A 12,716-nucleotide genomic window follows, 5' to 3' on the forward strand; every position below is an offset into this window, starting at 1 on the left:
AAGGATGACTTTTGAAAGAAAGGAAGAGGAAAGGACTGCTTCCATGGGTTGTCCATGCCTACTGGGGTGTCAGCCTTCAAAACCTCCCTGAGACATGCTCCCTCCCAAGAGAGATTATTAAGGGCTCTGAAACTGGAGTCTGAGTCAAGGAACAAACACCACAATGACCTGCAAGGATGAGTAACAGTGGAAGGATCTCATGTTTGAAAGAGCAGGGAGTGTTGTGCTAGACAAACCTAGTCCATATTTCACATACACCACTTAAGAGCTATATGCTTTTAGGCAAGTTACCTTGCCTTTTTCGGTGTCATTTTATTTATCTGTATAATGGAGATAATAGTTTTAGCATAGAGTGTGTGTTGGAACTAAATAATAAAGCATGCAAAGCTTCCTCAAATAAATATATGTGCCATTTGATATGGAAGCCAGATTAATTCTGGGGCAAATGTTCATTTACTTAAATAAATTTCCAAACAGATGGGAGGGAAACAAACATTTAGGTAGAGACAAAGTGCCAGATGACAAAAATTATCTTGGCACTTTGATCTTAGGAGTTTTATGTTTGCTAAAAATTTTCACATGGATTTTAGCAATGTGCTTATTTCATTAGACACTAAAATCAACTGGCATCATGCAAAAGGAAGAAAGAAAAACTGAAATCAGTGTTGCAGGAAGAATTCAGATGGAACAACTTGAGCATTGATGAGTTTCATGAATTAGATTAACATAAATGATTGGAAAATATATTATTGTGTAAATGGAAAATGTACTTAAGAAAACAAAGGAAGCATTAGGTTTAGTAAGAACTCAGCTCAGTTTGAACATAAGCCTGCATATTTATGGTTCTAAGACTCACGCATTTTTTCATTTGAAGCAATTTAGGATGGATGCAGTGAGATAAACACTAGATCAAGTTTTGCATTGTTGTAGGATCTATGAAAACAGGTCAAATATGAAACAAAGGGTGACAATTAGAAATAGATCAAAATCTCATCAGGGAGTTTAGATACCTTTCTATTTTTAAGATATGTCAGTTCAAGGCAAGGCAGAGAGTCTGCATACTTCTCTGCAGTATGGGCAGAATTCCATTACTGAGAGTTCCATACACGAAGGACCAAGCTTGCTAATGCTGACACACTGGTCTTTCCAGATGAGGGGCATATCACCCCTCATTTGAACACTTGCCCACAGGCATGACAGGGAATGGCAAGTGGATTATTTTTAGTTTGGAAGAAATCTTTCAATAAATAATTCAGGATATCTGTGAGCATTTCAGAGTGCCAATTCATCTCATGCTGTCCCCTCTGACTTCTGAACCAATCCAGTTGGATAGGCACCATTTATTTCGGGTACACCTGAGTTGGAGGGCTCAGCCTGCACACCAAGTGGTGGTAAAATGGGCTTCTTCTCCTCTTGAATGAACTGTCCATCCAGCAGAGCCTCCTGTTTGGTGAAGGAGAGGAGTAGATGTGCAGCTGGAGAGAAGAAGAGAGAGGCAGGCCATGGAGGGGGAAGATTGGAGTCCTTTTGCCCCACCCAGCACAGCAGCACAAAAAGGCTCATTCATTCTTTTCTTGGGGAGAAGTAAATGAGATCGAGAGAAGGGCTAAGGTTTTTTGTTTGTTTGCTTGTTTGTTTGTTTTTTAACCTCAAAGCACTTTCAAGACTGAGGAAGTTTCTATTTTATGGGCCTTGTCAGAAATGAGGAGAGAGAAGAATAATGGTTTAGCAACATCGCTGAACTCTTTCTAACAAGCATTGCAACATGGTATTTATTCTCAAAGACCCAACAGGCCAAGTGAAAGAAATGAGCTAAATATGATTATAATATGACAATTTATTGAATCAAATTTATTTCAATTTTCTATTATTGGATATTATTTTTGCTGATTTGATCTCAGCTACCCCCAAAAGTGCTTATTCCTGGCTGTGAAAAGACCAATTCAGACTTCAAATGGTTTCCCTTCTTTATTTTAGTTATTAGAGACAACTTTCTGTTTCCTGAATGATGGTCTTTTTAGTAAACCAGATTACCAGTCCATAATTTTTATTGCCTAGCTGCAGAATGTATTAAGTTATAAATAGAAATACATTATTTGTCATATGAAACATAGAGTAGAAATGTCTTGTTTTTGACCTGGAAATGTTTGATCTGTTATTTCAGTTCAATTTCTGTTACTGTGTGATCTTAACCTCACTATGCCTCAGTTTTCTCATCTGTAAAATGGGAATAATTAATAGTACCTACCTCATAAGTTTGCTGTAATGACTGAATGAGTTGAGATCTGCAGAGGATTTAAAACAGTAGACAGTTTGTAAGTCTAAGTCATCATCATCTCTTCAGCAGCAGCATTGTCGTTGCCATCATTACCATCTACTGAAGGAAGCCTCCTAGAGAAATGCATCTTGTTCACAATGCTGGGATAAGAAAAAAAATGCTAGGATTAGATTTGCCCAAGTTAGAGTATATAAAAAACAAAGCCAAAAATGTATAATTGCTTAAAACAAGTGAGGTTTATCTCTCACTCCCAAAAGTCTAAATTAGATGTTCCTAACCAAGAGACTACCCCTCGAACGATGGTTCCAGGGACCAGGCTCCTTCCATCTTTTGTCTCCACCATCTTCAACAACATATTTTCAAGGTTACATGGGAAAGAGATATTCAGTCAATAGAACCACACACACACATACACACACACACACACACACACACACACACAAGCTATGGGGACCATGCCTAGGAAGAGAGCTGGGAAATGGAGTCCCTGGCTGGACAACTATGTCTCAACAACACCTCTATGGCATGGAAGGGTACCATGAGTAGATTGATGTCAGCCATCTGTACCATAGATTTAAAGGAGGTTTCTGTTTATTATTGTGGACATTTGTCCCTGAAATGTTAATTCAGTAAAGCAATGTAGAAGTAGTTTCTTGGTTATCTTAGTCTCCTCAATGAATGAAAAAAAAGATGGCTATTTAAATATCAGGTAAAATTTTCAGAAGAATGATTTGAGATCATACAATCTCCCTGTGAGGATATGTGGAGATATGCCATGAGTTGACTCCTGGCTGATTTTCCAGTACTAGTTGTATTAGTTAGGGTTCTCTAGAGAAACAGAATCAACAGGGAACACTCACAAATATAAAATTTATAAAAGTGTCTCACATAACTGTGGGAATGCAGAGTCCAAAATCCACAGGGTAGGCTGTGAAGTCGATGATTCCAATGGAGGGTCTGGATGAACTCCACAGGAGAGGCTTGCTGGATGAAGCAGGAAGAGAGCCTGTCTCTTCTGAATCCTCCTTAAAAGGCTTCCAGTGATTAGATTAAGCATCACTCATTAAAGAAGATACTCCCCTTGGCTGATTACAAATGGAATCAGCTGTGGATGCAACTGACATGATCATGATCTAATTCTATGAAGTGTCCTCATCGCAGCAGACAGGACAGCGCTTGTCCAACCAGACAAACAGGTCCCACCACTTGGCCAACTTGACACATGAACCTGAGTGTGACACTATTCCTCAAATTTCAACTGGTGGTAAGACTATTGTGACTAATTATATCCACATTCACTGCAATTTATTTGGAAGGGAACCTTAAGATGGGATATATAAATATGAAAATCCTAGTGAAAATTACTTGAATTTCATCATGCTACCTTTTTTTGTTTGTAGTCTGTGGAAGGGTGGGGGAGCAGGAGAGTGTGTAAAAACTGTACTATTGTGAATGATTTTGATCAGTGTAAAAAGAAACTTCCAAATAACTTCTTTCTCAGTCATAATTTTGGCCTGAACTATTTGTCTAATTACTTTGACTCTCAATTTTGCCTGTGTTGGCTCAGTTAAAACAGCAGGTGACACAACCCAAACCACAGAAGTTGAAAGAAACTAACCCTTTAGAGCCAAAATGTAATAGTCTGCATGGTGTTTTACAGATTATAAATCACTAACACACATTTTTTATTCAGACTTGATTCCACATCCTACTGGGTGGGATACAGAATTCTTTTGGGGAAAATTCAGCCATTTAAAAAATCTGCTCAGAAACTCACATTCCTCATCATAGAAAAATAAAGACCTGAATCATTATTAATTTAACAGTTGCATTACACTTTTAAAGCTTTGCCTTCACTTAAATAGAATTTTTAGGTCATTATAGAATGCCATACTGTAAATTCTTGTACCAAAACTGTAAATTTGGTATACCATTTAGTCAACATAGATGCAGGCTTATCCTAATCTTTCAACAATGAAAAAATAACAGGAACTCTCCTTTATTCCTATAAAAAGGAAGGTGATTTTGAATGAATAAAACCTTTAGATCATCTGAAACCCTCATTTCAGCCACTATAGCCTATCATTCTGTTATTATTTCATCCTTCCTGGAAGTCTGAAAAATGAAATACTGGAGGATGGGCTCAATAGTCACCTCTTTTCCTACCTTCTGTCCTTTCTTTTCCTCTTCTCTTGGGAAAGATAATTATTGAGATGGTGAAAAGCAGATGGAAGAAAAACAAGTGAAAAGCCAACATAAATCAGCACCTAAATAATTGAGAAATCATCCTCCCACATGATTTTAATCTCATGTTCTTGTCCCATTAAATCCTAGGCATAGATCACATATGAGTCGGTGACTCAAGTGGGGACATGGAAGTGTCCTCAGGAGATTCTGAACTAGATGGAAAAACTGCTTCCAATGCTCAATTAAAGAAAGTTTAGCAGTCATGAGATATTTATAGGATTAATCCAAAATGGGAATATATATATAATTTGTGCATGAATATTGTTACTAGTTTCAAGTCAGTTCTCTTTTTTGATACAGGTTTGCTCATCGGAAATAACTTTTAGCATCAGATAAATACATAATAGATATATAAGATTTTTTTCATTTACTTTTGATACCAGAACAGTAAATTACATGATATGGTGCTATTTTTTAGTTTTTCTTGAGTAGTCTTACTAAGTTGTTGTTTGCACCTTAAAGAATAAGTGATGAGAATGGAGAATGTTTTTTTTTCTAATGTAGCTAACTAGGTTTGGTAATAGTTAATAGCTGAGAATATAGATTACTCTCTGAAATATTTCTCATAGATCCACACTTTGTTATCAGCTTTCAACTAAAATACTTAGGGAAAGAATAATGCAGTTAAGACTTAATTTATAAACTAGTTTAAAGAAAGGAATTGTATCCTTAATTAACAAACCTACCATTATATTAATTTATAGAAAACAATCTGAAATTACTTGCTCTGGAATTTTACTGTCACACTACTCATCAAAGACAGAATGTACAATAAGGTGGGCACGACTTAAGCCTCATCCAAGGGACTGCAGTGACTGGTGGGGTAAAGAGCTCTGTTCTAGTTTGCTAGCTGCTGGAATGCAATTTACCAGAAATGGAATGGCTTTTAACATGGGGAATTTGATAAGTTGCTAGTTTATAGTTCTAAGGCTGAGAAAATATCCCAATCAAAATGAGTCTATAGAAATGTCCAATTTAAGGCATCTGGGGAAAGATACCTTGGTTCAAGAAGGCCAACGATGTTCAGCATTTCTTTCTCAGCTGGAAGGGCACATGGCAAACATGGTGGCATCTGCTGGCCTTCACGTGGCTCTACCAAAAAGGGACTCTCTCCAAAATGTTTCCTCTTTTAAAGGATTCCAGCAGGCAACTCTACCTTTAGTGGGTGGAGACACACCTCCATGGAAATCATCTAATCAAAAGTTACCACCCACAATTGGGTGGGTCGCATTTTCATACAAACAATCAGAATGCTCCCACCCAGCAATATTGAATGAGGATCAAAGGGCATGGCTTTTCTGGGGTCCACCACAGATTCAGACCAGCAGAAGCTCCATTATCAGGTTGTGCCACTTACCTGGAGTTCATTCACAGGGACTCCAGGGTTTCATAAGTAATACAACCTTTCAATTTTTTCTAACCCCCTATTTTCCATCTCTAAATGCTAAAGGGTCCTTTGTTGATTAATGAGGATATTACTACTGAGTTGCCCAAGTGCTGTGAGGACCTGAGATGTTAAACAATGAAGGACAAGGGCTGTGTCTGTCTTGTTGATCTTTGCACAGCCCAAGAGCTCCCTAGAGAAGAAAGGAAGTAAAATCTGAAAGATACACAATCATAGCTTTATGATTTAGCATTATGTTAATTAAGTAATCAGCTGTCAGGAACTATTTCCCCCTACTGCATATATATTTTAATTTGGGGAGAAGGAGAGGGAGGGATTAAGTGATCATAGAAATTAATTCGGAAATGTGTGGTCTCTAATTTGACCTTCTTTTGCTTCTTCTTTAACCCAAAAACTGCCTAATAAGGGAGCTGAGCACATTAAAGGCAGTTATATGTACATGTTGAAAACCTTTAACATTGGAATTGGCATACAATGAGAAAATTTGTAAATTGAAGTGACTAAGGAGTCAATAAAAATCTAAGAAGGATAAGATAAGCCACTCAGATTTAAAATATCTCAGGATCTTTCTAAAAGATGTAGAAACAATAGTTTGATTGAGACAGTTTAGTTTCTCAAAAGTCAATTACAGGGTGGGCCACGGTGGCTCAGCAGGTAAGAGTGCTTGCCTGCCATGCCCGAGGACCTGGGTTTGATTCCCGGTGCCTGGCCATGTAAAAAAAAAAAAAAAAAAAAAAAAAGGTCAATTACATAATATAAAAATATAAAAGCAAACATTATTTTCATGTTCTATAGACAAAACATCAGTTGAGAGACTAAAATTTTTATTTTTTCAGATAGTTTATGTCCTCAGCCTCCAGATATAAAAAGCAATTTGGGTACTGTTGTCTTCAAATTTTCTATTTGTTCAGCTTTTATGATTTTTTTCTTTACAGTGTAGGTAGTCTCAGAAGTAATTACAGAAGGCAATGGTAATAAATAATGGATGGTATAATCAAGAGTCTAAAATAAAATTGTTCTTTGGAAATTTAAATGTAGACATTCCTTCTCACTCTGTATCTAATTGTTTCATGATTTTTAAAAACACAGTGCAAAATGATATGAATCCATATGATAAATTCTTCAGGGAATGCCTTGTCAGACCCACAAGGAAGCATAATTGGAAATGCATAAAAGCTTTTGTTTACTGATAAGGAAAATTGAACATGAAGCACTACAGTGAAGGTTTCACCATATAAGAGAAGTTAGCTCATTCCGCTGTTCATGTGAAATTTATGACAGGGATACTTGCAGAAAAAGAATAATCTTTATGACCTCCAGAAGCAGTTTGGCATTCTATTGTGAGGTATTTTCATGGTTGGAGCTACAGCATTCTGTTACCATGTGTATACAGTATGTGGGTGTTTAATAAATACTATTTGTTGATAAGACTTAATTTAGGCATGACATTTTATGAATGCTTTATGATTCATAGAACTCCATGGTGCTCACAGATGTACTTGGGTTTTAATTTTGTAAAAGTGAAGAAGCCAGCTTGGCACCTTAAAAAGTGATGCCCACACTCCTTGCAGATCGTTCATATTGAAGGATTTATGCCAACTCATGTTTATTCTTAGTTAATCTACTTGGTGGGAAAACTGCTGATGACTCCTGTTGAGGCTGTTTTTATCGATTCCTACCCAAGCCAATCATTTGGCAAACATGGGACTAAAATGTTGTTTTGGAAATCAGAATATAAGTGGATAGTCACAAATTCATCACAACTATTAGAAAAATAATTCAAAATACATATCCTCTTGATGATGGGTGACTTAGCTATAAAGAAGAATGTTCACATTGCTACATGGCATTTAGATGAAATATTCAAAATTGTTGAGCTTCAGAGGAATAAACCTGGTTTGAAAACCTAAGTCTTTATTTTTATTTCTCAATATCTATAGTTGACCTTTTCAATATAAATCCAACGAAGTTCTGGTTTATGAAAATAAACACATATATACAACATAAAACTTGACCATAACATTAAGGTTTTCAATGATAAATTCTGTGGGAAAAAAACCTATGTAAACAAGTAGAGTTCTGGGAATATCAAACTGGCCTTAATGCAAATCTTATGCATTTCCATTTAAGAGAAAAACCAAAAGTGTTCTTCCTCTTTGCCTTTTTGCCTTTATCACACAAGAGGTTGCACAGTCCCTGGAAACAGTAAATGAAACAAAATGAAATTTCAAGAGTTTGGCCAACTATACAATTAGAGGGTGCAGTCCCCATGACACCATCCTTACTGAGACCAATTGCAAGTTTAGAAGGCTCCCCAAACCACCCTTGGTTTTGGTAACTTATTAAAAAGACTCACAGAATTTATTGAAAACTCATATACTCAAGATAAGAATTTATTATAAGGAAGGGATTCATATTAAAATCAACCAAAGAGCCTGCCATGCCAGAGACCCGGGCTTGATTCCCAGTGCCTGACCATGTAAAATAAAATAAAATCAACCAAAGAAAGAAGCACATACAGCAGAGTCCAGGAGAAGAACCAAATGTGGAACTTCTGCTATCCTCTTCCTATGGAGTTAGGACAGCATTACTCTTCAGGTATCTCCATGTGATAATATGCACAAAATATTGCCAAGCAAGGAACTCAAGCAAGCCTTGGTGCTAAGCATTTTTATTAGGGTTCAGTCACATACTTCTCACATGACTGAATTTTGTCCCCAGGACTTCCAGAGATCAGACTGATGTATTTAGTCTCTAGTCCCTTTGGAGGCATTGCTGATATGATGTGGTTCAAACCCCTATCATAAATAACTTTCTTAGACTGTCCAATGGCCAAAGTTCCCCAGCAAAAAAGATACTATCAGACATGACATTCCAAGGGCCTTGAGATTACCTCCCAGTGGCTGAGGGCAAAGGTGAAGGATAGTTCTCCACCATACAAAATCAAGCAATAATCTTTGAAATCCCAAATTCCATGTTGTTTTCAGCTTTTGGTTCTTTATTTTACTGTGTTCTCCATTGTAGCACCAGTTACACTGGGAAATCTCCTTTTCCTTAAGACTTGCTGTACTTTCCCATGCATTTGTTCATTCTGTTTTCTCTGCCAAGGTAGAGTGGGGTTCCTGATCTCCTTCAGTTGCCATCTAGCCATTTACGAAAACACCAACTCCTCTGCATCCCACAGGTCAGATGTGATCATTCCATCCTCTTCATTCCCACAGCACTTTACCCTTCCTGTGTCTTTCATTCTTTACCTTTCATCATAACTGTAGCCAATGCATTGCAAAAACCTTGAGGGCAGGGGACTGCTTCTCACTCACCTTGTTATTATGATATAATGCGCTGCACTTCATGGATAGTTTCCCAATGACCATGTGAGGAATTAAGGTGATTTGTTCTCTGATACAGCTAAGAGGTACCTAGGACTTTGATGGCGTCATGGATTTTGTAGACTGTTTTGTGATAAAGGCAAAGAGTTCGATGCCCTTTTACTTTCTCTCAATTTGTTTCTGTTTAATCTTAAAGGAAAAACAGGCAGGCATGGCCGACCTTACAAGTCTGTGTTTCAGCATTCTTCTTTCTCAGCTTCTTCCACAGTGGGCCTTATTCTACAAAATGCTGGGTGTGCTCCAGAAAAGTTCTCACCAGTTATTCTGAAATTCTAGAGGCAGAATAACTCTTGCTGAGGAAAGTGTCCATGAAAAATGTATTTCTTTTATAATTAGGTTTAGTAGTGAATCTTTTCATATTCAGGCTTATATTATGTAGTCAGTGCTTTAAGCCTTAGAAATGCTTGATACTGACTTTATTCAGGCACCAAATCAGAAAGTATCTTTCTCAAAGTGTATATGCTAACAGTGCTTTGAAACACACCCTAATGGAGATTGCAGTGCAGAATGACCATGTGCAAGAATTTTGGATATCGCTGTTTTCATTTAACACTCATTAGATGCCCTAGATGCATTTTTTTTTTTTTTAGTGTTCCATCCCAGCTCTTGCAGTTTGGGTCAGGGAGGCCCAAAGACCCAGGGCCAGTCTGAATCTGTTGTGGACCCCAGAAAAGCCAAGTTCTTTAATACGCATTCAATATTGCTAGGTGGGAGCTTTTTGAATGTTTCCATGGAGACGTGACCCACCCAATTGAGGGGGGGTAACTTTTAATTAGATGGTTTCCATAGAGATGTGTCTCCACCCATTCAAGGTGGGGTTGCTTACTGGAGCCCTTTAAGAGGCAACAGTTTTTTTGTTTTTTTTTTTTTTTACTTAAGAGGGAACGATTTTGGAAAAAGCTTTATAGCCAACAGAGCCCACACAGATGGACACCTTGATGCCTTTGGAGATGAAGAAGGAAAACACCCCTGGGGGAGCTTCATGAGACAAGAAGCTCAGAGAAGAAGCTAGCAGATTTTGCCATGTGACCTTCCAGCTGACAGAGAAACTGTGGACTTCATTGGCCTTTCGTGAGTAAAGGTAACCTCTTGTTGGTGCCTTAATTTTGACATTTTCATAGCCTTGCCTTAATTTGGACATTTTCACGGCCTTAGAACTGTAAACTTAATACATTCCCCTTTATAAAAACCATTCTATTTCTGGTATATCACAGTTCAGCAGCTTGCAAACTAGAACAGACCCAAAGACCAAAGGACATGTAAGACATGGAGTTAGACATGAATTTTATTGGGACTTATGAAGAGGAGAGGATTCTTCCTGATGGTGGCAGGTGGGGAAATGGAAGTTAGTGCTCCACAAAGAGGGCCAGGGAGTAAAGAATTCATAAAGGCTTAGGAAAAGGGTGTGAAAATGGAGTTTCATCAGGGTCTGGTGACACAGGCATTGTTATTAGCAGTGATCAAGGGAGGGGAGTTTCAATACTTTGTTTATGATACCATTTTTACATTCTTTCCCCCCGAGGGGGCTTAATGATCTTTAATGTCTGTCTTGGTTATACAGGTGGATATGTGCAATGTCTTATTCTCAAAATGGAGGATTGGCTTGAACCCTGGGTCTCCACAATCCATTCCCATGCAGCAAACTCTATTGCCCATAGGACAGACATTGCATCCATATTCCACACAAATGTTAAGAGACAACAGAACTAGGAGTCCCCCACAGAGAGATAACAACCCCACAAAGAGATGCCACCATGGCCAAGAAAATAAAATAAACCACTTCTCAATTACTAGGAGTATGAGGTAAAAAGTTATGTAAAGTAGCAGGGATGATAGAGGTCAACTTGAGATTTTCCCCATGGACAGTTGCCCTGCTATCTATTGCAAAATAGTTAGCAACCCTGCTGGAGTTTTCAGGTTGTCCTTTATTCTTGTGGTGGTCCCCATTCATCGGGAAGGCAGACACATGGATAGAGGCCAACTTAGGATTTTCCGCAGAGTCTCCCTTCCCTAAACTCATGCCTGCCATGGTCGGTGGCTCTTCAGCACCCTGGCTGGCTCATCAATTGTTCCTATCCAGCTGTGTTAATTTGTTGATCTGCCGGCATGCAATATCCAGAAATGGAACAGCTTTTAAAAAGGAAATTTAATAAGTTACAAGTTTATAGTTCCAGTGCTGAGAAAATGTCCAAAATAGGGCACCAATAAAAGGTTACCTTCACTCAAGAAAGCGTGATGCCATCTGGAACACCTCTGTCAGGTGGGAAAGTGTGTGAGTGACATCTGCTGGTCTCTTGCTCCTAAGCTCCATTGCTTTCAGCCTCTGTTCCTCTGGGGGTTCCTCATGTTGCTTCTCCAGGGCCAGCTTTTATCTTTTGGCTTCCCATGGCTCTCTGCAGGTTCTGGCTTGCTTAACATCTCATGGGCAGCCACATGGCAATGTCTGCTGGACTCCAAGCATCTCTAAACATCTGTGTTTCTGTTCTATCAGCTCTGAAGTTTCTGTTGGCTCTGAAGCAACTGTTCTCCAAGTGTCACTCTCATTTCTGAGGTTTCCCCAAAATGTTTCCTTTTTTGGGAGAGTAAGACCCACCTAAACTGGATGGAGTCACATCTCCATCTAATCACAAGGTGATACCCACAACTAGGCATGTCACACCTCCATGGAGATAATCTAATCAAAATATCTGTCCTACTATATTGAATCAGGTTTAAAGGAGACATCTGCACCCACAAGACTGGATCAGGATTAAAACATGGCTTGTTTGGGGTACATAACTGGCACATCAGCTCTTGGGGGGCTTTGGTCAGGGCAGCCCAAATACTAAAGGACATATCAGGCACAGAGTTAGAGATGGATTTTATGATGATTACAAATAGAAGAGGATTTTCCTGATGGTGGCAGGTTGGGAAATGGAAATTAATCCTCTGCAAAGGGGGCAGGGGAGTGCATATGCTATAAGGGTTTAGGAAAAGGGTGTGAGAGTGGTTTCAGCAGGGTCTTGTGACACAGGGGTTTGTTATCAACAGTGACCCAGGGAGGAGAATTTTAATGCTTTGTTTGCAATACCATTTGTGCATTCTTTCCCCCATGAGGAGGATTGATGACCTTTAATGTCAGTCCCAGTCATGTAGGCAGCTGAGTGCAATGACCTGCTCTCAGTATCGAGGAGAGTCCTGAGCCCTGGATCTCTACATTTAGTGATGAGTTCTTTTAAGCAATTGGGCAGTCTATAAAGCTTAATGTTTAAGAGGAACCACTTGGGAGTCCAACTACATAGGTTCAAATTCTGCTTCAACTACTTTTATGGTGATCAACTCATTCCAGTGGCAGTTGAATTATATACCCCCATAAAAACATATTATTAACCTTAATCCATTCCTGTGAGTACAAACC

At 38.6% G+C, this 12,716-nt stretch overlaps 1 long non-coding RNA gene across 1 annotated transcript; it reads right to left on the reverse strand.

The window, feature by feature from the left end:
* Positions 1-563: 563 nt before the first annotated feature.
* LOC143651842 (uncharacterized) lies at positions 564-6,637 on the reverse strand. Its single transcript, XR_013160270.1, has 3 exons — positions 3,167-6,637; positions 2,249-2,418; positions 564-1,475 (listed from the first exon to the last, which is right to left on the reverse strand). It is a non-coding gene; the product is annotated as an uncharacterized LOC143651842 (long non-coding RNA).
* Positions 6,638-12,716: the final 6,079 nt, after the last annotated feature.

This window comes from Tamandua tetradactyla, chromosome 12 (assembly GCF_023851605.1).
Source record: "Tamandua tetradactyla isolate mTamTet1 chromosome 12, mTamTet1.pri, whole genome shotgun sequence".
Classification (NCBI taxonomy): Eukaryota; Metazoa; Chordata; class Mammalia; order Pilosa; family Myrmecophagidae; genus Tamandua; species Tamandua tetradactyla.